A 17,403-nucleotide genomic window follows, 5' to 3' on the forward strand; every position below is an offset into this window, starting at 1 on the left:
ACTGCTCCTGGCTGCAGAGGTGTATTTATACCACAGCGCTGCTGAACTGCAGACCTTTTCATAGAGATCCAGCTTTGCTGGCAAGAATTTCAAGCCTATGGGCCAAGACACTGGCCATCCCTTCCTTCCTCTGTGAGTAACCCTGGAGGGGATGTCTCACTTACAAATTCTACCCTGAAGCAGGACTTCAGATCCCAGGGAACTGCCTGCAGTGTCCCTCTAAGCCTCTATCTAATAGCAGTGTGATTACTGTCAGTTATTAATGTGGGACTGAGTTTGGGAGTGAATTAAGCATGCTATCACTGTTTTTTTTTTCTTCAAAGCTGACTTTCTTAATGATCATAGCAAGTAAGTGAAAGCATATGAGTGGCAATGGAGCTGCAGTACAAGGCCTTCTAATTACAGCATTTCATCAAAGAAAAAGCAGAAGGAAAGAGGCAAAGGTTTCCAAACTGTCAGGACAGAGTGTTTGTGTGTATATGTGTGCATGTGTGTTTCTTTAAATTACCAAAACAAAAGAAAATAATTGTAACTGCAATTCCCATTCTTACACTGCCCAGGCTTAGGGCAGGATCACCATTCCCTCCCCTTGCAGTCATCCCATCAAAAACCCTCACTGAGAGGCATAAAGCATTTTATTGAATGCATGCACTCCCCAGGAAGTAGGATCCCTTTTGTGAAAACACACCATGCAAATGAGACCTGGGCTCCACTGAAGGCTGCTGTGGTCAGGATTTCAACCTCCACCCGACTGATCATTTCCATACTTTACCTCTTCGGCCACTGTATGCTGCAAGATGGTCTACAACAGGCACCAGCACCACAGTACATTAAAATTAATTTCACCCAAAGAATGAATGGCTCCATTTGTAGTGTATGTCAAATGTTAAGAGATCTGTTTCACAGCCCACAACTTACAACCACTTCAATTCAATGTGATCCTAAGAGGATCTATGCAGTTTGTAAGGCTACCTTCTCATTCTCCACTAACAACAGTTCCTAAGGTTCTCATTTCACTAACCTTTTAGTGTGCTGCTTTGGCAGACAATTACAAGCAGGAAGGGTGGGATGTACTTAATCTGAAGATCCCCAAGTCCAAATACCCTTGTAGCCAGAATATTTGTTCTAACTAATACCATCATCAAATATTCTCAAGATCTGCTCTTCTACAACACAGGTATAAAGTACTTTGCTATTTTTGAGCATAACACCAAGGAAGCCAGGCAGGAAGCTCAGTAATAGCAATTATGATATCTTCACCACTCAGGAATATCTGTTGTCATTTGTAATTTCTACTGCTGAAGCCATCACTACTTAGCATCTTTTTCTAATGTTCCACTCATTAGCCAACACCCATAAATAGAGGTATTTATTTTTAATAGTGCTCCCTGGTAAAATTCCCTTATAAAATTCTGCAGTTTTCTACACTAACAGTCCCTAGTGCTTTGTTTTACAGAAGTGTTAGGATAGTGCTCTGGGCAATTACTCAATAGTATTGGAGTACAAGAGTTGTTAACCTATGGCTCTGGATCAGCAAAGCTATAAATATACCCTAACACGTTATTTAATTAAAAGAATGGTAAACTTCCAAACATCTGTGTTTCTTCAGATAACCTTCTACAAATGCATCCAAACTGGGACTTTAATGAAAACATCTATCAGGAGTAAAGAACCAAATAGAAATATTCACAACTGTTCCTAATTCTGTCAGGGGAAAAAAAGTTTCCTTCAATAAAAAGAACAAAAAATTGTTTTTCTTTCTATGTAGTAAACAGCAGGTTTTCTGTAGGTGCTTTCAGTCTACTCTGAAGCTGTGTGAAATACCTTGTCAAACAAATCTGAGAAAGTACCAATTTGGCTGTGAAGTTCTGTCATTTTCTGTTATGTAATCTTGTCCCTGGCTAAGCACAAGAAACTGTACAAGATACAGACTTTGCAGCTCTTAAGTGAGTGTAAGAAACACTTTCCAAAAGGCACTGTTTGAGTTCTCATGAACCCCTTTTTCCCTTTTTTATGGCTCCTCAGCAACTCAACTGGTTGCAGACTGTAGAGCCGTCCCTCCAGCTGGTGTTTGCCTCATGACAGAGTTGCACATGGATTACAACTCCCAGCCGTCACTGAGCACTGTTTAAATGGGATTTAAACAGAGAAGAAAGAGAGAGAAAGCACATGTATACGCACGACACGTGCATTTCATCAAGAATGAACACCAAATCAAGTTCTGTTTCACTTACCAATATCTGGGAAAAAAACCTGACAACAACCTACACCAAGAAGCTGGACTCTTTCCCTTCTTTTCGCCAGTAGAATATTTCCAGGCATGTGCTTTTTTTGTTTTTGCTCTGTGATTCTTGGAGATGTTTTTAAAAGGCGTCTCCTAGAATATAACCTGAAGTTCTGTTTCTGCAAAAAGATTGATAAGACACTTGCATGTTCAGCCAGCTGGGCAGCAAAAACTGAGAGCAGTACAGATGCTGGGCTGTAACAAAAGTGGGGAATTAGTGTTCTGGGACAAGAGTCTCATATTTCTTTTGAGAAAAAGAAAAAGCAATAAGTAAACCAGAATTATTTTAGCTCTGAAAAGATGTAACAGTAAAAATGCAATGTCTAAAATACATTTAAAAGGAGTGATAACAGACATTTGGGGGGAAAGAAGAAGGAAAATAGTGGAATGACTAATGACGCTATTGGAAAATGGTTCATTAGGCGATCAAAATGCAGAGAATTAAGTGTAAGGCTAGGGAGAGTAATAAAGTATGGAGACAATGTTTCTCAACAGAGAGGTATAAGTCACACAGTGCACCAGCACATACTGAAAAGAAAAAGGACAGGAGACAAGGCTCAGCCCTGTGAAAATAGTGTACATTCTCCACATGACATTGCCATTAGCAGAAATAAGCTGATACCTCAGCCTTCACTCAAGTAGTTTGGTAATAATAAACTTCCCTTGTAAAGCCCATTTTCTTGTAGAAGTATAGGAACGCCACAGTTTAAATGAAAATGAGTTCCCAAGCACTCTGCACAAAACTTTCTGAGTCTAGCATCAGAAATCATATAAAACTCCCCAAGGATCACAGCAAATCAACGACAAACTGATCCTTAACACTGAATTTTCAATTTTTAGTAGAAAAACGACAGGATAGGTGTATTTGGATGTATTAGGTACTTGATGTACAAATTGGGGAATGAGAGGCTGGAGAGCAGCACCGTGGAAAAGGACCTGGGGGTTCTTCTGGCAAGCTGAACACGAGTCAGCAGTGTCCTGGCAGCCAGCAGGGCCAGTGCTGTCCTGGGGGGCATCAGGCACAGCATCGCCAGCCAGGCAAGGGAGGGGATTGTCCCACTCTGCTCTGCACTGGGGCGGCCTCACCTCGAGTGCTGGGGGCAGTTTTGGGTGCCACAATATAAGAAAGACATTAAACTATTAGAGAGCATCCAAAGGAGATAACAAAGATGGTGAAGTGTCTGGAGAGGAAACAGTATGAGGAGCAGCTGAGGTCACTTGGTCTGTTCAGCCTGGAGAAGAGAAGACTGAAGGGAGATCTTACTGCATTCTACAACTTCCCAGCATAGGAAAGTGGAGGGGCAGGCACTGATCTCTTCTCTGTGGTGACCAGTGACAGGAACTGAGGGAATGGCCTGAAGCTGTGTCAGGGGAGGTTTAGTTTGGCTATCAGGAAAAGGTTCTTCACTCAGAGGATGGTCAGGCACTGGAACAGGCTCCCCAGGGAAATGACCACAGCACCAAGCCTAACAGAGTTCAAAAAGTGTTTGGAAAACGCCCTCAGGCACATGGTGTGACTCTTGGGGTGTCCTGTGCAGGGCCAGGAGTTGGACTTTGATGATCCTTATGGGTCCCTCCCAATTCAGGATATTCTATGATTCTAGGCTATGATTCTAACTGCATCTTTTTGAAAGAGGAAAAAGCCAGGTACTATACAATCCATATAAGGGCTGGATGAAATCACATTACTGCCTACAATGTTTCCAGCATTTTGAATCTAAAATATGTCTTACTAAAGTGCGCCACCAGAACCGTTCGTGAAGATACCTTGCAACTGCTGAAAATATGCACTGGTTTGAAATTTATAGTAACACAGTTACCAGTGTAACTTCTATGATACAGCCAACAAGCCAATACGTCACAACATTTTTTCCACATGAAGAATAAATTTGCAGAATCGGCTAATGAGCTGATAGTGGAGACTGGAGTGCCAGATATTCTCATTTTCTTTGGATCTTCCTTTAACTGCAGGAACATGAGAGCTTTATATTTAAAAAATGTGTCAGTACAACTATGTAAGTTTACAGTTGCAGACCATTAATTTGAAACGCTAATGCAAAGAAAGAAGTGCCTAAAATTTCAGAACAGACTTCCATTGATCCACCAAAGAGTGGAAAGTACTAATAAAAATACTGTAAAACATTTAAAGATGGTATCCAAAGAATTTCCAGCAAGAGGACGAGCTGCTTGGGTCTCAGTGAACTGAAAAGCTGTCTTGTTACCCAAACACCTATCTAGGCTTGGTATCCTTCCTTCAACTTTTGCATGCAGGTGAAAGTCAGCATTTATGGAGCAGAATCTTAAAAGATGTAAAAAATAGCTTCCCACACATGTTTATCTAAAATCTTTACAAAGATATAATGGTGATTATTATAGCCTGTTTCTGAAAATCTCTGCCATCACCCAGGATCTTCCTACTCTAGCTGTGCTGCAAATCAGAACCGAAAGAAATTTTCCTGCACAAAATGTTCATAATCCAAGGCCATGCTGCACATTACTGAACCAGCTAACAACATGAAGTCATACTGCTACCATGAAAAACAGGCTTTTATATGAGCTAATTTACTCTGTTTCTGCTGCACTGAAGCGTTTCACACTGTTGCGACTCCATTTTTCTCCTTTGCTCAGCCTAAATCTTTAGATCAAGTTGCATTCCCATGCCCACAGTACAGGAAAGGGAGCACAAATAAGTAGAGACACAGTGCAAGAAGACAACAACAAACAACAGCCATCATCGAGATGCTCTAGAAGTTACAGCACATCACCACGAGTGTGCAGTGATTTTTGAAGGCAATGAGAGTTTTCAGGAGGGATCTGAGGGTACAGACAGGGGAATCTGCTTTCTTTGTAGCAGCATTCAGTGGGATGTTTTGTGGAGGGGGCAAAAAAGAAGCAACAAAACAGGATGCTTGTAAGCTCCCTCTTCACAAAGCACCACCTTTGTAGGCAAAATAAAAATTAATTTGGGGTATGTGAACAAACCAAAGCAAAACACTCTATGGGACATGAGGAAATGATTTTGTCAGCATGCCTGGAACTTGGTTTTGGAGGGAGTCATCCCTGTATCTATGCCTAAGGCCATGAGAATATTCAAAGGCACTTCATATTCAAAAACATGATACTCAATGGGATTATTTCAGTTCAGGTCCACATGAGGTCTATCAGGCTCAAGGCCCTACATATTCTATTCTTTTGAAGAAGCCTAAATTCGAAGCTGAAATATACTCGATTTGACACAAAAGCAACACAGGAAGAGCTTATCAAAAGAGGGTATTAGTCCTTTTCACAGTGCTAGGCTTAACTGTACAAAGTTTCTGGAAATGTTTAATAGAACAAAAGTATGTAAAAAAAAAAAGAAAAATGAAAAAGCTGCAGGCACAGCTGATGTAAATGTTTGAGTTGTCTTTTTTTTTTTTTTAATAATAATTTTTATATTGCCTAAATCCCTAAAGTCAGAGTCTGGACTCTGTCTGGAGACTTCCCTAAAATCACTGCTTGTCAACACCCTTTTCACAGAAATGAGTCTGTTTACCTCCACCAGTGCATTGTCAAGTCATCCCTTCCCATTAGCATTACTATTTAAATTAATATCCTTACAGAAATGTCTAAACCTCCCTTCCCTTATTCAGGAATTTCTCTAATATCCAAAGTCCATGTTAAAATAATTTACATCAACAGAATGCTTTTCTTCAAGGTGCATTTCTACAGAGATCACTGTAATTGGTTAGATGGTACTTTTTATGAGAAGGCAAAAATATGGCAAGTTGACAGCAAAGAATAAAAGGGAAATGCAAAAAATTCTAATTGGATATTCCTTCACTTTGGACCCTGATACAAAATGAACATTTTCTTGTAGAGGAACTTGGTATAAAGTTCATTTCTCTGCCTTAAGAATCTCCTTACAGCTTTTGGAAGTGACACACAGGTGTGATACATCTATTGGAGCACACCAATCTCCTGAACTGTCTTTAACAGGTTACACAGGAACCCTGAGACAGCCTTTACATCACCCAGTGTTTGAGGACACTCTAGAGGTTTTGAGGTTTTGCTCTGCAAACACTGTCTCTCTGAGTTCTTGGCAGTTAAAAAAGACATTGCGGGACAACACAGATTCTGCAGGTTTTACAGGAAAAAAGGTAGTCAGCAACAGGGGAAAAATTGGTATACAAACCAAGGAGGCATTCACATCTAATGCATTTAGTTCTTTCTGTCTCTAGCTGTCATTCATTGGCATTCCTTGGTTGGTGTGTGGAAAAAGAGTTATTGATTACATTCCCCTGACCACTTCAGCAGGCCCTTTCCTCTTTCTGTGATAAATAGGAGAATACTTGGTAGTCCCAGCCAAAAGCAACAATGACTCCAGCCACTTTGTCACATTTCTTAATGGTCCCTCCCAGCTCAAAGTCCTGGTAAGTCATAAGTTGTCTGCATGCCAGTGTACAAAATGCCCATTTGATGAACTCTGGTATATAATGCTGATCCTCACAAAACCCACAGCAAGTGCACAAGCTGTCATATACCTGCACGTACGTTTTTCACCCAGCAAGCATGGCCCTGAAACCTGCTTTCTCTGAAAGTATATCCCAGCTGAAGGGGCCGCTGGATGCAGATGTTTGCATCCATGGTATTCTCAGTCATAGCAAGTTATGTTATCAAGGGTATCAAAGATAATTGTCCAGGCATTACTCTGGAGTAGGAAATCCTTCACAAGGCCATATTTAAGATCTTAATGAAGTCAATCATTTTTTTTTCCTTTATTCCATTTAGCAGTTAAGCCAAAGTAGAATTAATTGTGGTTGCTAATACTAGAAGGCAAAATTAAGAATATTTCTTGTGAGCTTTCCAGCACACAAACTGCCTGTCATCCATCACCAACTCCCTTTGGCTGTTTTTCAAGTGCTCATAAGTTTTCCCTGCCGTGGATCTCTACTGTGGTGAAAAGGGCATCTTCCTGTGTTTTTGTTTTTACTCTTGTGTCCCCCTTCTCCTTGCATTTATTTATGCCACACAGCTATTGAATTATTATAGAGGTGGGTGGTTTACCTATAGGGCTAGTCACATTCTAGTCATGACAACTTCTTGTTTATAATACCTGAGCTATCTCACTCCTGGGATTTACTTCATCAGTCAAGATTAATTTTGGCCTTTATTTTAAGCCCGGAAGCCATCCAGAAGGCATGTAACAAATATGTAAAATACAAAGATAATAACAATAAGCACCTTGGGGAGGAGACAGAGAAAGGAAGGTCAGGAAAAATACCTAAATACTACCTTGGATACTCATCTGCAAGCCCTTTCAGCCAACTATGTGCAGGATAAAAGACTGTGGTAATTTTATAGGATTAGCCCTACAGAAGAATTGTTTTGAGTGAGGAGCAAATGTCACAATGCGTGATCAGTGGTGACACTGCAGTACAAGAAAAGGCCCCAGTAGGCTTCGTTTCACAGCTATGAAAACAGTGGACAGAGCAAACTTGGCCCTACCTGAGCTTTTCCTAAAACCTCACATTTCCTCTGGTTCCAATTTCACCTTCATAACCCACTTTTTAATCTCCACCAACACATGGAAACAGAAACTTGGATCAAGAGGAAAATGCTGCCAAAGATTAGTGGTTTGGAAATTTACAACTGTTATCTAAGGAAAAAGCTATAGTGGCAGCCAATTACTTTAGTCAGAAGTCTTTGTTATTGTAAAGAAGCTTCAATATATGGGTTTGCTTTCAAAATCAGAAGGTAAAAGTGTAGTATTCTATGGGTCAAACAGAATTAAAAATAAGCACAAAAGCAATTAAACTCCTAGTTACCCGGTCTGGAAATTTTTAAAACTAAGGTCTGCAACCACTAACTCGGTAACAGATGTAGTGAATTAAAAACATGAACTTGTCATAGATCACTGCAAAAAACCAGGCAGGTGTCCTATTTTAAACCATATTTTTTTGTTTTCATTATTGTTATTCCCCCTTTTCCTTTACGGCTAATCAATACAAAGCATGACTGCAAAGTAGTTCCTGTTCAGCAGTTTGGAAGAAGTAATAAAAAGTAAGAGTGCTTTCAAGAATTACAGAATGGTGCTCCAAAGAGAAAATCTGATTTAAAAACCCATTTCTGTTCAGCAGTTGAGTGGTCTGTTTTGAATTTCAATGGCTAGCTGTAGCACTGAGGTTTCTGTGTCATTGCACACAGAAAAGTTGACAAGGAATGGTGCTGTCTTACTCTACTCCTAACCACAACCTGGTAGATAAAGTCTGAAGTCACAAGGCAGCTGAGAGCTCTACGAAGACTATTAAAATGTACTGGCAAAGCTGGAAGGAAGAAATTCAAATGAGGCCAGGTTAGAGGTTTCAAAGGGATGAGTGACCCTGTTTCATGTTATGCCAGACAATGCTAATAGTTTAAACACTAGCTCTGTCAAACAAGAAATAGATGTATTATTGTCTGTGAATTATTAAAATTGACTTCACCTACTCACCTTTAGAATTTTCTGACTGAAAAAAAAGAAGAAATCAAGAAAGAAAAAGTCTCACAAGAGAGGCATGCACTCTTAATCTATTACTAATGTCTTCTTGAATCCTGTTAATATTTTTCATATTGTCTGCTTTGGTGAGCTCAGAGACTATATGTGAGGAATGAGCAAAAAATTCCAGCTGATCCTAGGCATAAAGCTCTTAATGTTTAAGTCTCTCCTGCCCTGCAGATAATTACTGTCTCCTCTTTCACCCATCCAGCTGGGACATCAGACAATTTGGGGAACATCCAAGATGGGCAAGAAGAACCATTTCCTGGTTCATGACAAATACTGTAGATGTTTATGACACAGAGATAATTATTCTCAGGTTTTATTCAGCAACAACAATTCTTCTTCCCCTCCCCGCACCCCCCCTCTCCCCCCCCAGTTTTAAAAAAGTTGTTTATATCTACAAGGCTCAATTTCCCCTGCTATTCAACCATACAAGGTCTTCTTGAACACCAGGGAAACATTAAGGATACTAAAAAATAATTAATAATGTAAAAGGTTTTTAAGTTCTGATACGGTCCGAATCACTGCTATGGTTTTTTTCTGGAATACAAATATGAGACAAGAAGGTATGGAAGGTGATCCTCAACATCACTCAACAAGCACTCCTCAACATCATCATCATCACAGGGTAGCAATAATAGCAAAGGTCCCACCTCTTCATGCCTCCATCATGAAGTTGTTAATTTACAAATGATGACTCTAAAAGTGATAGAGGGGAAAGGTGAAGATTTATTTTTTTAAACAACCACTTCCAAACTTCCACCTCCTTTCAACTATTTTCCCTCTTGAGAGAAATTGTAAATGGTGAAGGACAGGGATGGGTCTGAAGAAAAACTCCTTGTTGACATTTTGGCGGAGACAGAAGACCTCTAGGACTAAATTAAAATAAACTCTGACTCCCCTAGAAAAGTACCTTCCTCCCCCCCAAATCAGGATTTCCTTAGAAAAACTGAAGGGACAATTTTGATTTTTTTTAAGCAGAATATTTTTTGACTTTTTTTCCCCACAGGTGAAGTTAAAACATCCCACAGTTTCTAGGGGAATAAACTTCAGATAACTAAAGTAATAAAAGAAATTGATAGATGTCTACTGTCATTTTTGGACTGTGAAACACCTGAAAAATCATGAAATGAAAGCTTTTGGAGACAAAACCCCACACCCTCCTCCTTCCTAAGAACTTACTGTGCCTTTATGCATTTCTCCTAACCTGGTCCAAATGGCCCTTTCACACTGCCCTGGACTGTCCCTCAGAGGGACAACTGCACTCATTCTCATATAAAATTGATAAATATATTGCAAGAGGGCATGGGATTTGAGAATCGGTGGCTTGAAGTACTATCTTTCAAGAAGAAAAATATTAGGTGCCATGGCATACCCAGGCTGGAGACACCTATTTCTGCAGCAAACCCCTGACTGGAGGACTCCATGCTGAAAAGGCTGATGGCAAGGCCTCTGCTGACCCAAACCCAGCAGAAACTACTTTTGCCAACTCTACAACCATCTCATGGCTTCTCAGATGAAACACATGAACACTCTGGGGCTGTCATTTTCCTTTGTACACCCACTCACTCATAAAACAAAATACAAACAGCTGAAGGCAAGCAAGCTCTGGCTAAGGCTGGAGAAATTAGAACTAAGCCTAGCCCTTAATTCCAGATTTTCTGAAGGAAACCTTACCTCTGTCTCATATCCTCTGAATTCAAAAGTCATTTTTATTTTTACATAAATCATGTCATTTACAGTTCTCTGCTGCCATTCTAAAACTGTTGCAAGGGTTGAATTGGCATGGCACACTCGAAAGAAAAGGTTACAACGACATGGGAAACACAGTCAAAATGAGAACAGTATTGTTAACATATTGCTTGACTTCTAAAAACCCATTGTAAAATAAAATAAACAGCATCTGAAAGTGAGACAGATCTTCAGACATGCTCCCACTTTTGAATGTGAACAGTAATCAGGTGTGTAAGTGACCTCAAGCACCTCTGACACTAAGGTCTTCAGAAAAGCCTGATGGGAACAGATTTGTGCTGCGCCACTCTGCCAGTCTCACTGGACACTCCAAAATGTGGTCTGAGGCACAGTTTGGCTCTTTTGAATGTCTGATCTCACACAGAAAATGGGGAATAGGCTGTAGGTGGTAGAGATTGCTGGCAGGAGGGAAAACCTAGCAGTTGTGACAAATGTGTCTTGGTGCTGCCTGAGCCTTCTGTCATGGCTTTTGCCTGCTCCAGGCTCTCTCCCACCCTCATGACTTCCCTTCAGAGGCTTTGCATTTCCCACCACATCTGCTGGAGTGTTTGTATGGGACAGGCATAGGATAGGCAGTGATAAGAAAACAAGGGATGGTCCAAATGAGGGTGAGACAACAGAGAGAGATAACAAGGGGGAGGAGGAGGCCAAATGGCAGGCCAAGAGAAGGGGGAGGCAAGGGGATAAGAGGTGAGATTAAAAGAGACTTTCTGTGCATGAATAAACATGAATAAGTGAAGAGGTGGCAGTAAGACCCCCCACTGTCGGGAAGGCAGAGAAGAATTACGGGCTGGAGCAGTTGATTAAAACTACAAACTACATGAACTTGGTATAATTCCTTCTTGCCTACCTACTAAAAGCTACCCTAAAAGAACCTGACTAAAGAAAGTGTCTTGAGCTATTTCAGCATCTCTGCTCCCAGGCACTGTACAATGGAGCAGGCAAACAAGAATAATCAGCTGGCACCTCCTGAGCTCCCACAGTGTTTGGGCTGGCCTTCTCAGTTCCCATTACAGATAAATTGCTGTCCTTCATATTAAGATGCAGCAATGCACATAAGCACACTCTTAGCTACTCGTATGGAAACTGTCCCTATTAACTATTCATGCCCTTGAAGTGAAGCACTTGCTTGGATGCCTGGCTGAATCAGGTAGGGTCTAATTAAGGAGGTAGACAGCCTTCCATCCTCACTCACCTCTCCCTCAGCCTTAATCCTCCAGTCACCTAAGTTTAATTTAAAAATCTGTTTTCAGGAGTTGAGCAGAGATCTGTCACATCTAAGACGGCCACTAATTGCTATGTGTCAACAGCATTTAGAAAAATGAGCAATGAATCAAAACCACCAACCCTTCTGCCTGGATGACAGCTTTATCTTTACACACCAGCTTTTCAATGGAGTTGCAATCTCTTTACGCACCCAGATCGGAAAATTGCATTGCCCAAAATCAGTCAGAGATTTCTTCATCCAGTCTGAACATTTCCAAAGAAAAACTGTTTGTCTTGTAAATGAACATATGGTGTAACACCCAAGGTGCAAAAGCACTCCAACCTAGACCCCAGGTGGTAAGGACACCCTCTTCCTCTGGCCAGTCTTGTCAGATGGTTGTGGCATTACGGGATGGGAAAGAAGACACAGAGAGTCTCAGGAAGATCAGTGAAGATGTGAAGGTCACAGATGACACATCGCTGGTTTCAAAACCACAGGAATGACAGCAGGGAAAGAGGTGGTGAAGGAAGAAGGGGAACAGAGCCAGCTGTAGAAGTTGCCAGAGAAATGTTTTGTTGGAGGCACAGCAGAGGAGGAGCAGGATGACGCAAAGAGAGTAACTGAGTAAAGCACAGTGGATGAGCAGTGGTGTCCAGAGGGATTCCTTTACTGGATGTGCTGGTCTAATACTGATGTAATGAGCTAATTATGAAGGAAAAAGCCAGAATTTGTGTGGGAGGGCTGGAGGGGCACTTGTTAGGTATCTGCTCCCGCTAGAAAGGAGGTAAGCTAGGGCTCCTGCTATGAGTCTGTTAAGAGGATTAAATAAGACACAGAGCAAGACTGGACATGAGCCTGCTGAAGCTCCTCCGGTTTGGTGACCTATTGAGAGGAAAACTTGATAGCAATAATGATCTTCCTTTCTCCTAAGGAAGAACTAAGATGAACAAAATCAGGATAAGATTAAAAAAAATAGAAAGCTACCTGTGCAAGGACGGTTGCATCCCCAGGAATGACAGCAGAACACAATGCCATCAGGCTCTCCCCCAGCTTTGCTGCCACTTAATGATATCACTTGAGCTGTGCTGTCTGCTCTGCCATACACGTTTGAGAGGCAGACACACAGTGGTACTGTTTTTTTAAAAACCCTTTTTCACGTGCCTGTTGAGAAATATTTAGAATATGTTAAGTGCCTCTTAGATGCTATAGAGACAAGTTACTACTAATCATTATTTTACTTGGCTGAATTTGACATGTATATTTTCAGAGATACCTCCGAAATGCCTGATATGTAAGGCCTTAACTAAAACAAACAAACAATCTACTGCAGGTTTTACTAGCAGGAGGGACAAATAAAAGGAAGAGGATGGCAAAGCAATGCAGAGATAATGTTGAGATTAAAGTAAGGAAAATATAAACATTTCGGCTGAGACAGAAGCAAAGTCAGCTTGGAGAAGAATTAAGGACAGCAGAGGCAATAGTTTTCAGATGTTGACATACATTTTCAGAAGGAAAGAAAACAGATAAGAGAAGACTGTCAGTTTTATGACAATTCACAACTTCATTACCTGACTGCTAGAGGAAAATAGACAGGAAAATCATCTGAAGATTATTCTTCCTTGAATGTTCCCATTTCATTTTCATGAGTATTAATAAAGGCCATATATTGACATTGATGAGCAAAAAGATCCTTGAGGAAGGGAAGCACGTGTTTCCTCATGCAGATATTGGAACAGTTTACAGTCACGGGCAGCTCTGAACTTAAGAGTAGGAAATGAAGCTTGTATGAAAACTAAAGTGGAAGTGTGGGGCATTTAGGGGTTTGTGATCATGGTTTCATTAGACTCTAAATGCTCTTAAGGGCAGGAACACTTAGAGGAGTTCAGAAATGTTTTTGACTTGAAGAAAGCTGACTTTGGGAGAATGTGATATGCCCCAAGGAATTTTTACTGGAATCCTATGAAACATGGGAAACACAGAGCTGAATTTTTAAAAAAACATCTGAAGGAACTGAAATTTAAAGCCATCCTGCTTAATTCTAAGGAGGAAAAAGGGTAACTGAGGCCAAACACAGTTAAGCAAAAATGCAAAATTTAGTATAAGTGACACACATAAGACTTGAGAAATCACATATATATATGTATATATATATATTTCATTTATATCAGTGCTAGAAAGAATTGGGAGAAAAATGCTTAATTGCTTAAGTCATATAACAAAAGGAAGAAGTTAGCATGCCCTTTTTCCTTTGAAGAAGAATAATAAGAGGCCAGATGACTACTTAAATATTAGCATCACATTGTGACAGTTTCCAGGCTTGCTTAAAAGAAGGAAATTTGCATTGATGATGTATGTACATCCTCAGTTACAGCCATGCCAGCCCATAACAAATCTGATGCATGCATACAACCTGCAGTTCCTATGCTAGGCAAGCTGTAGGACAACTGCAGAAACAGGTGGGAGGAAAGGGGAGGAATTGCCCGTAACACATGCAGAACATTAGATTCGGAGAAAAAACAACATTTACATATGGTTGGGAGGCTTCTTTTATTTTCCCCTTTCAAAAAGTGACGTAAACTCCTAACTGAGAGATATATACATCTAACTTCTGTGATGACACAACAGACCAGTGAGACCTGGAGTTGATCTTCATTGTTGCAGGAAAAGGCAATGAAATGAAGCAAGCTCCTATAAAACTGTTAGCTTAATATCTGCCATGCAAAAATAATAGAAGCACTTTTACTCAAACACCTTCATGTGCAAAATTTAATTAGAAGCAATTGTGCAATTCTTGGGGGAAAATTCATGCATACAAATTAAAAGTAATTGTCCTGCTGAAAGATAAGAAAATTAAAGACAGACCCTAACTCTGTAAAAGTTACCCAACTTCAAGGGTTGAGAGACCTGGTGCCTACAACATTATGTGCTGCAGGACTGCTTGTTTCCAACTCACTGAGGCAGCTCATTGAACTTCAGTTTTGACTTTTGAAAGAAATTTAAAATTATTTTAACATTATTTTTGTGAATGCCAAATAGGTTATTTAAATCCAAGTATAAACTAAGTTGCCCACCTACAACGTGAACATTCTGATTGTAAGTAGAAAAGACTAGTGAGGTAATTTCTGAAGTACCTACATTTCACTGGTGAGTAAATCTTAGTGGAAACTGATCTTTGCACACCTAGAGCAGAAGATGAATGTAAAGCATGACTTTTCTAGCCATGTGCTTTAAAAGCTCGTAAAAAAAGCTTTATTGTAAAATAAGTGAAAGCACCTTTCATAGTATATCCTCCAGTATAGAAAGCAAACCTGCCATGAAGCTCCTGTGAAAATTGTTCATTTTAAGAAAAGCAGAAGCAAAAATTTTTCCCCAATCCTTACAGCAGGTTAACCTCCAAAAACATTTTTAAAAGGGTCAGAAAATATACTGACAGGAATTTGACAAAAACTGAAAGAAATGATACTGATAGGTTTGCATTTGGCAAGACATGAGGAAGGAAGGAGAGAGACAGGCATTAGAAGCATTAGCAGGAACAATTCCCAAGGCCAGTAAATATCAAGGGGCCCCACAGCAGTCAAAAGAAGAGTGAAAAGATTTAGAGCCAAGGCATTCAAAGGGTCTACTTAGTTTGACCAGAAGACTGTCTCACATTTCAAGGTTTCTTCTTCAGTACAGCTAAGCTTTTCAATGGGAGGCCTTGACCCCAGGGATCACTAACTGAAGAAAACAAATGTGTTTTCAAATAAATGTATTGGCACTGTCAGAACTGACAGTACACAAGATTAAATTATGTTTATTTTCAATTTCCAGAATACCATGTTAAATTTTAGAAAGACAGACAGAAATGTTTCTAAATAAGACATGAGAATCTGAGCATCAGATTTTCTGTGTCAGCTGTGATTCAACAGCAGAATTCCTGTTAAATGATCTGGCTAAGATCCCTCCCAAAATGTCAACCTCAGGCTTTCTTGCTTTCAGCAGTATGGTACAAGTGGCAGGAGGGGACAGGTGCCATGAGTCCATTTTAGTTATTTCATTGCTTTTCCTTGCTTTCTTGTGACAGATTGGTTTTCGGTCTAGTATTTTGAATTGCACAGATGTGATTCCCTGAATGAAACAAACAGTAGTTTGCCTGCCTTCGACAAGGAATGGAAAACAAATTAGAATTTAAAAAGAAGGAGGAAGTGATTCTGGGTATCCATTCTGAGATGATCGAAAAAGGAAACTGATTGCAAAAAAAGGATATCACATCTCTTCATAGAGGAGTTGCCTCACAGTTCCTCTGCATGCTCCTTAAGACAAAGGTACTTCATTTTGTGCTTCTACCTTGATCATGCTTGAGCAGCTTCACAGCCTTCCTGGGTTCCACAGGAACCAAGTCGGGACTGTATTAAAAGCAAGGCAGGATGGGGGTATTGGAATACAGAGATGGAGAAGGTGGCCTATGACAAACCAGATAATTTCAGATAAGCATCAGACTTCTAATGTGTTTATTTCAAGGCCACATTCCACTCTGTAGTTGAATACCTCCCTATTCTTGTGTATGGACCCACTAGAAATTACAAGTATTCCTGAGGGATGTGTGCTTATGCACTGTCCCAAAACAGTATGTATAATGGACTGAATTTAAAATCCAGAGACCATGTTCCCAAAAGGAGACCAAAAGGGACAGAGAGGAAGAAGACCATGGGCAGCACTATTTCAGCAGAATATGTCTGAGCACATGAATAGTGTAAAACTACAGCAAGGACTTCCAAAGAGCTACACACTAGCTATGAATTTTGAGGAGTGAATACGTACTTGTTAGTAAGAGGTATGACAAAGCAGGAAAGTGGGTCTCACAAAGCACAGACTTGTTGGGTCAAGTGTCCTTTTCCTGTTTGGCAAGTCCTTTTGTCTCTGTCCTCCTTATCACCCTGACACCTTACCACAGCACAGAATGACAGACAGCTCTTAATGACTTCCTAGCATTTGATTCCAATGCACAGGTCCAGCCTTTTTAACGTAACATGAAAGTCTCTATTCCCCTCGGAATTTCAGTTTTAGAATCCATGCCCACTTCCACACATGCAGCCGCCCACTCCCACCCTGCAATCTGTGTCAACAACACAAAGGTGCTCTTGTCACCCCCTTGCTTGAATCAGACATCTCTTCTGAATGGACACACTGACAGATGATGCTGTGTCAGCAGCCAGTGGGGCTCCTATCACTTTCCCCAGGAGAGGAGGAATCCTCTCCTGGGTACACCCACTCCCACGTAGCACAACTGGGGCTACTGTTCCCTGTGTCCAGAAACCAGACTTCATCCTGCACCATCTCAGTGCATTGCCACCATCCTGCCTGACCTGGAAATACTGTTGGTTTTTTCCCTCTCCTAGAATTCGCATTAGGTGATTGGAGCACAGTAGTGATTTGGTCCTGCCAGCAGCACGTGCTGGTTTAGCACCCCTGGTAGATTTCACTGAGGCATTCCTGGGAGTAAAGATGTGTCCTGCAAATGAGCATTTGCTGAGTGGGACCCTGCAAAGCACACAAGCACATCTAAACCAGCATTTTGCAGCACCCACAGTTACAGAGATGTAAGCTGGACCAGGGGATACTCAGTGGCTGGAGATGAAATACTACCGTGAAACACAGAAGGTG

The 17,403-nt window shown here is 40.7% G+C and overlaps 1 protein-coding gene across 1 annotated transcript in view; it reads right to left on the reverse strand.

The window, feature by feature from the left end:
• The window catches only part of GMDS (GDP-mannose 4,6-dehydratase), a 412,544-nt gene that overhangs the window by 56,426 nt on the left and 338,715 nt on the right, over positions 1-17,403 (reverse strand).

Source organism: Corvus cornix, chromosome 2 (assembly GCF_000738735.6).
Source record: "Corvus cornix cornix isolate S_Up_H32 chromosome 2, ASM73873v5, whole genome shotgun sequence".
NCBI classification, from domain to species: domain Eukaryota; kingdom Metazoa; phylum Chordata; class Aves; order Passeriformes; family Corvidae; genus Corvus; species Corvus cornix.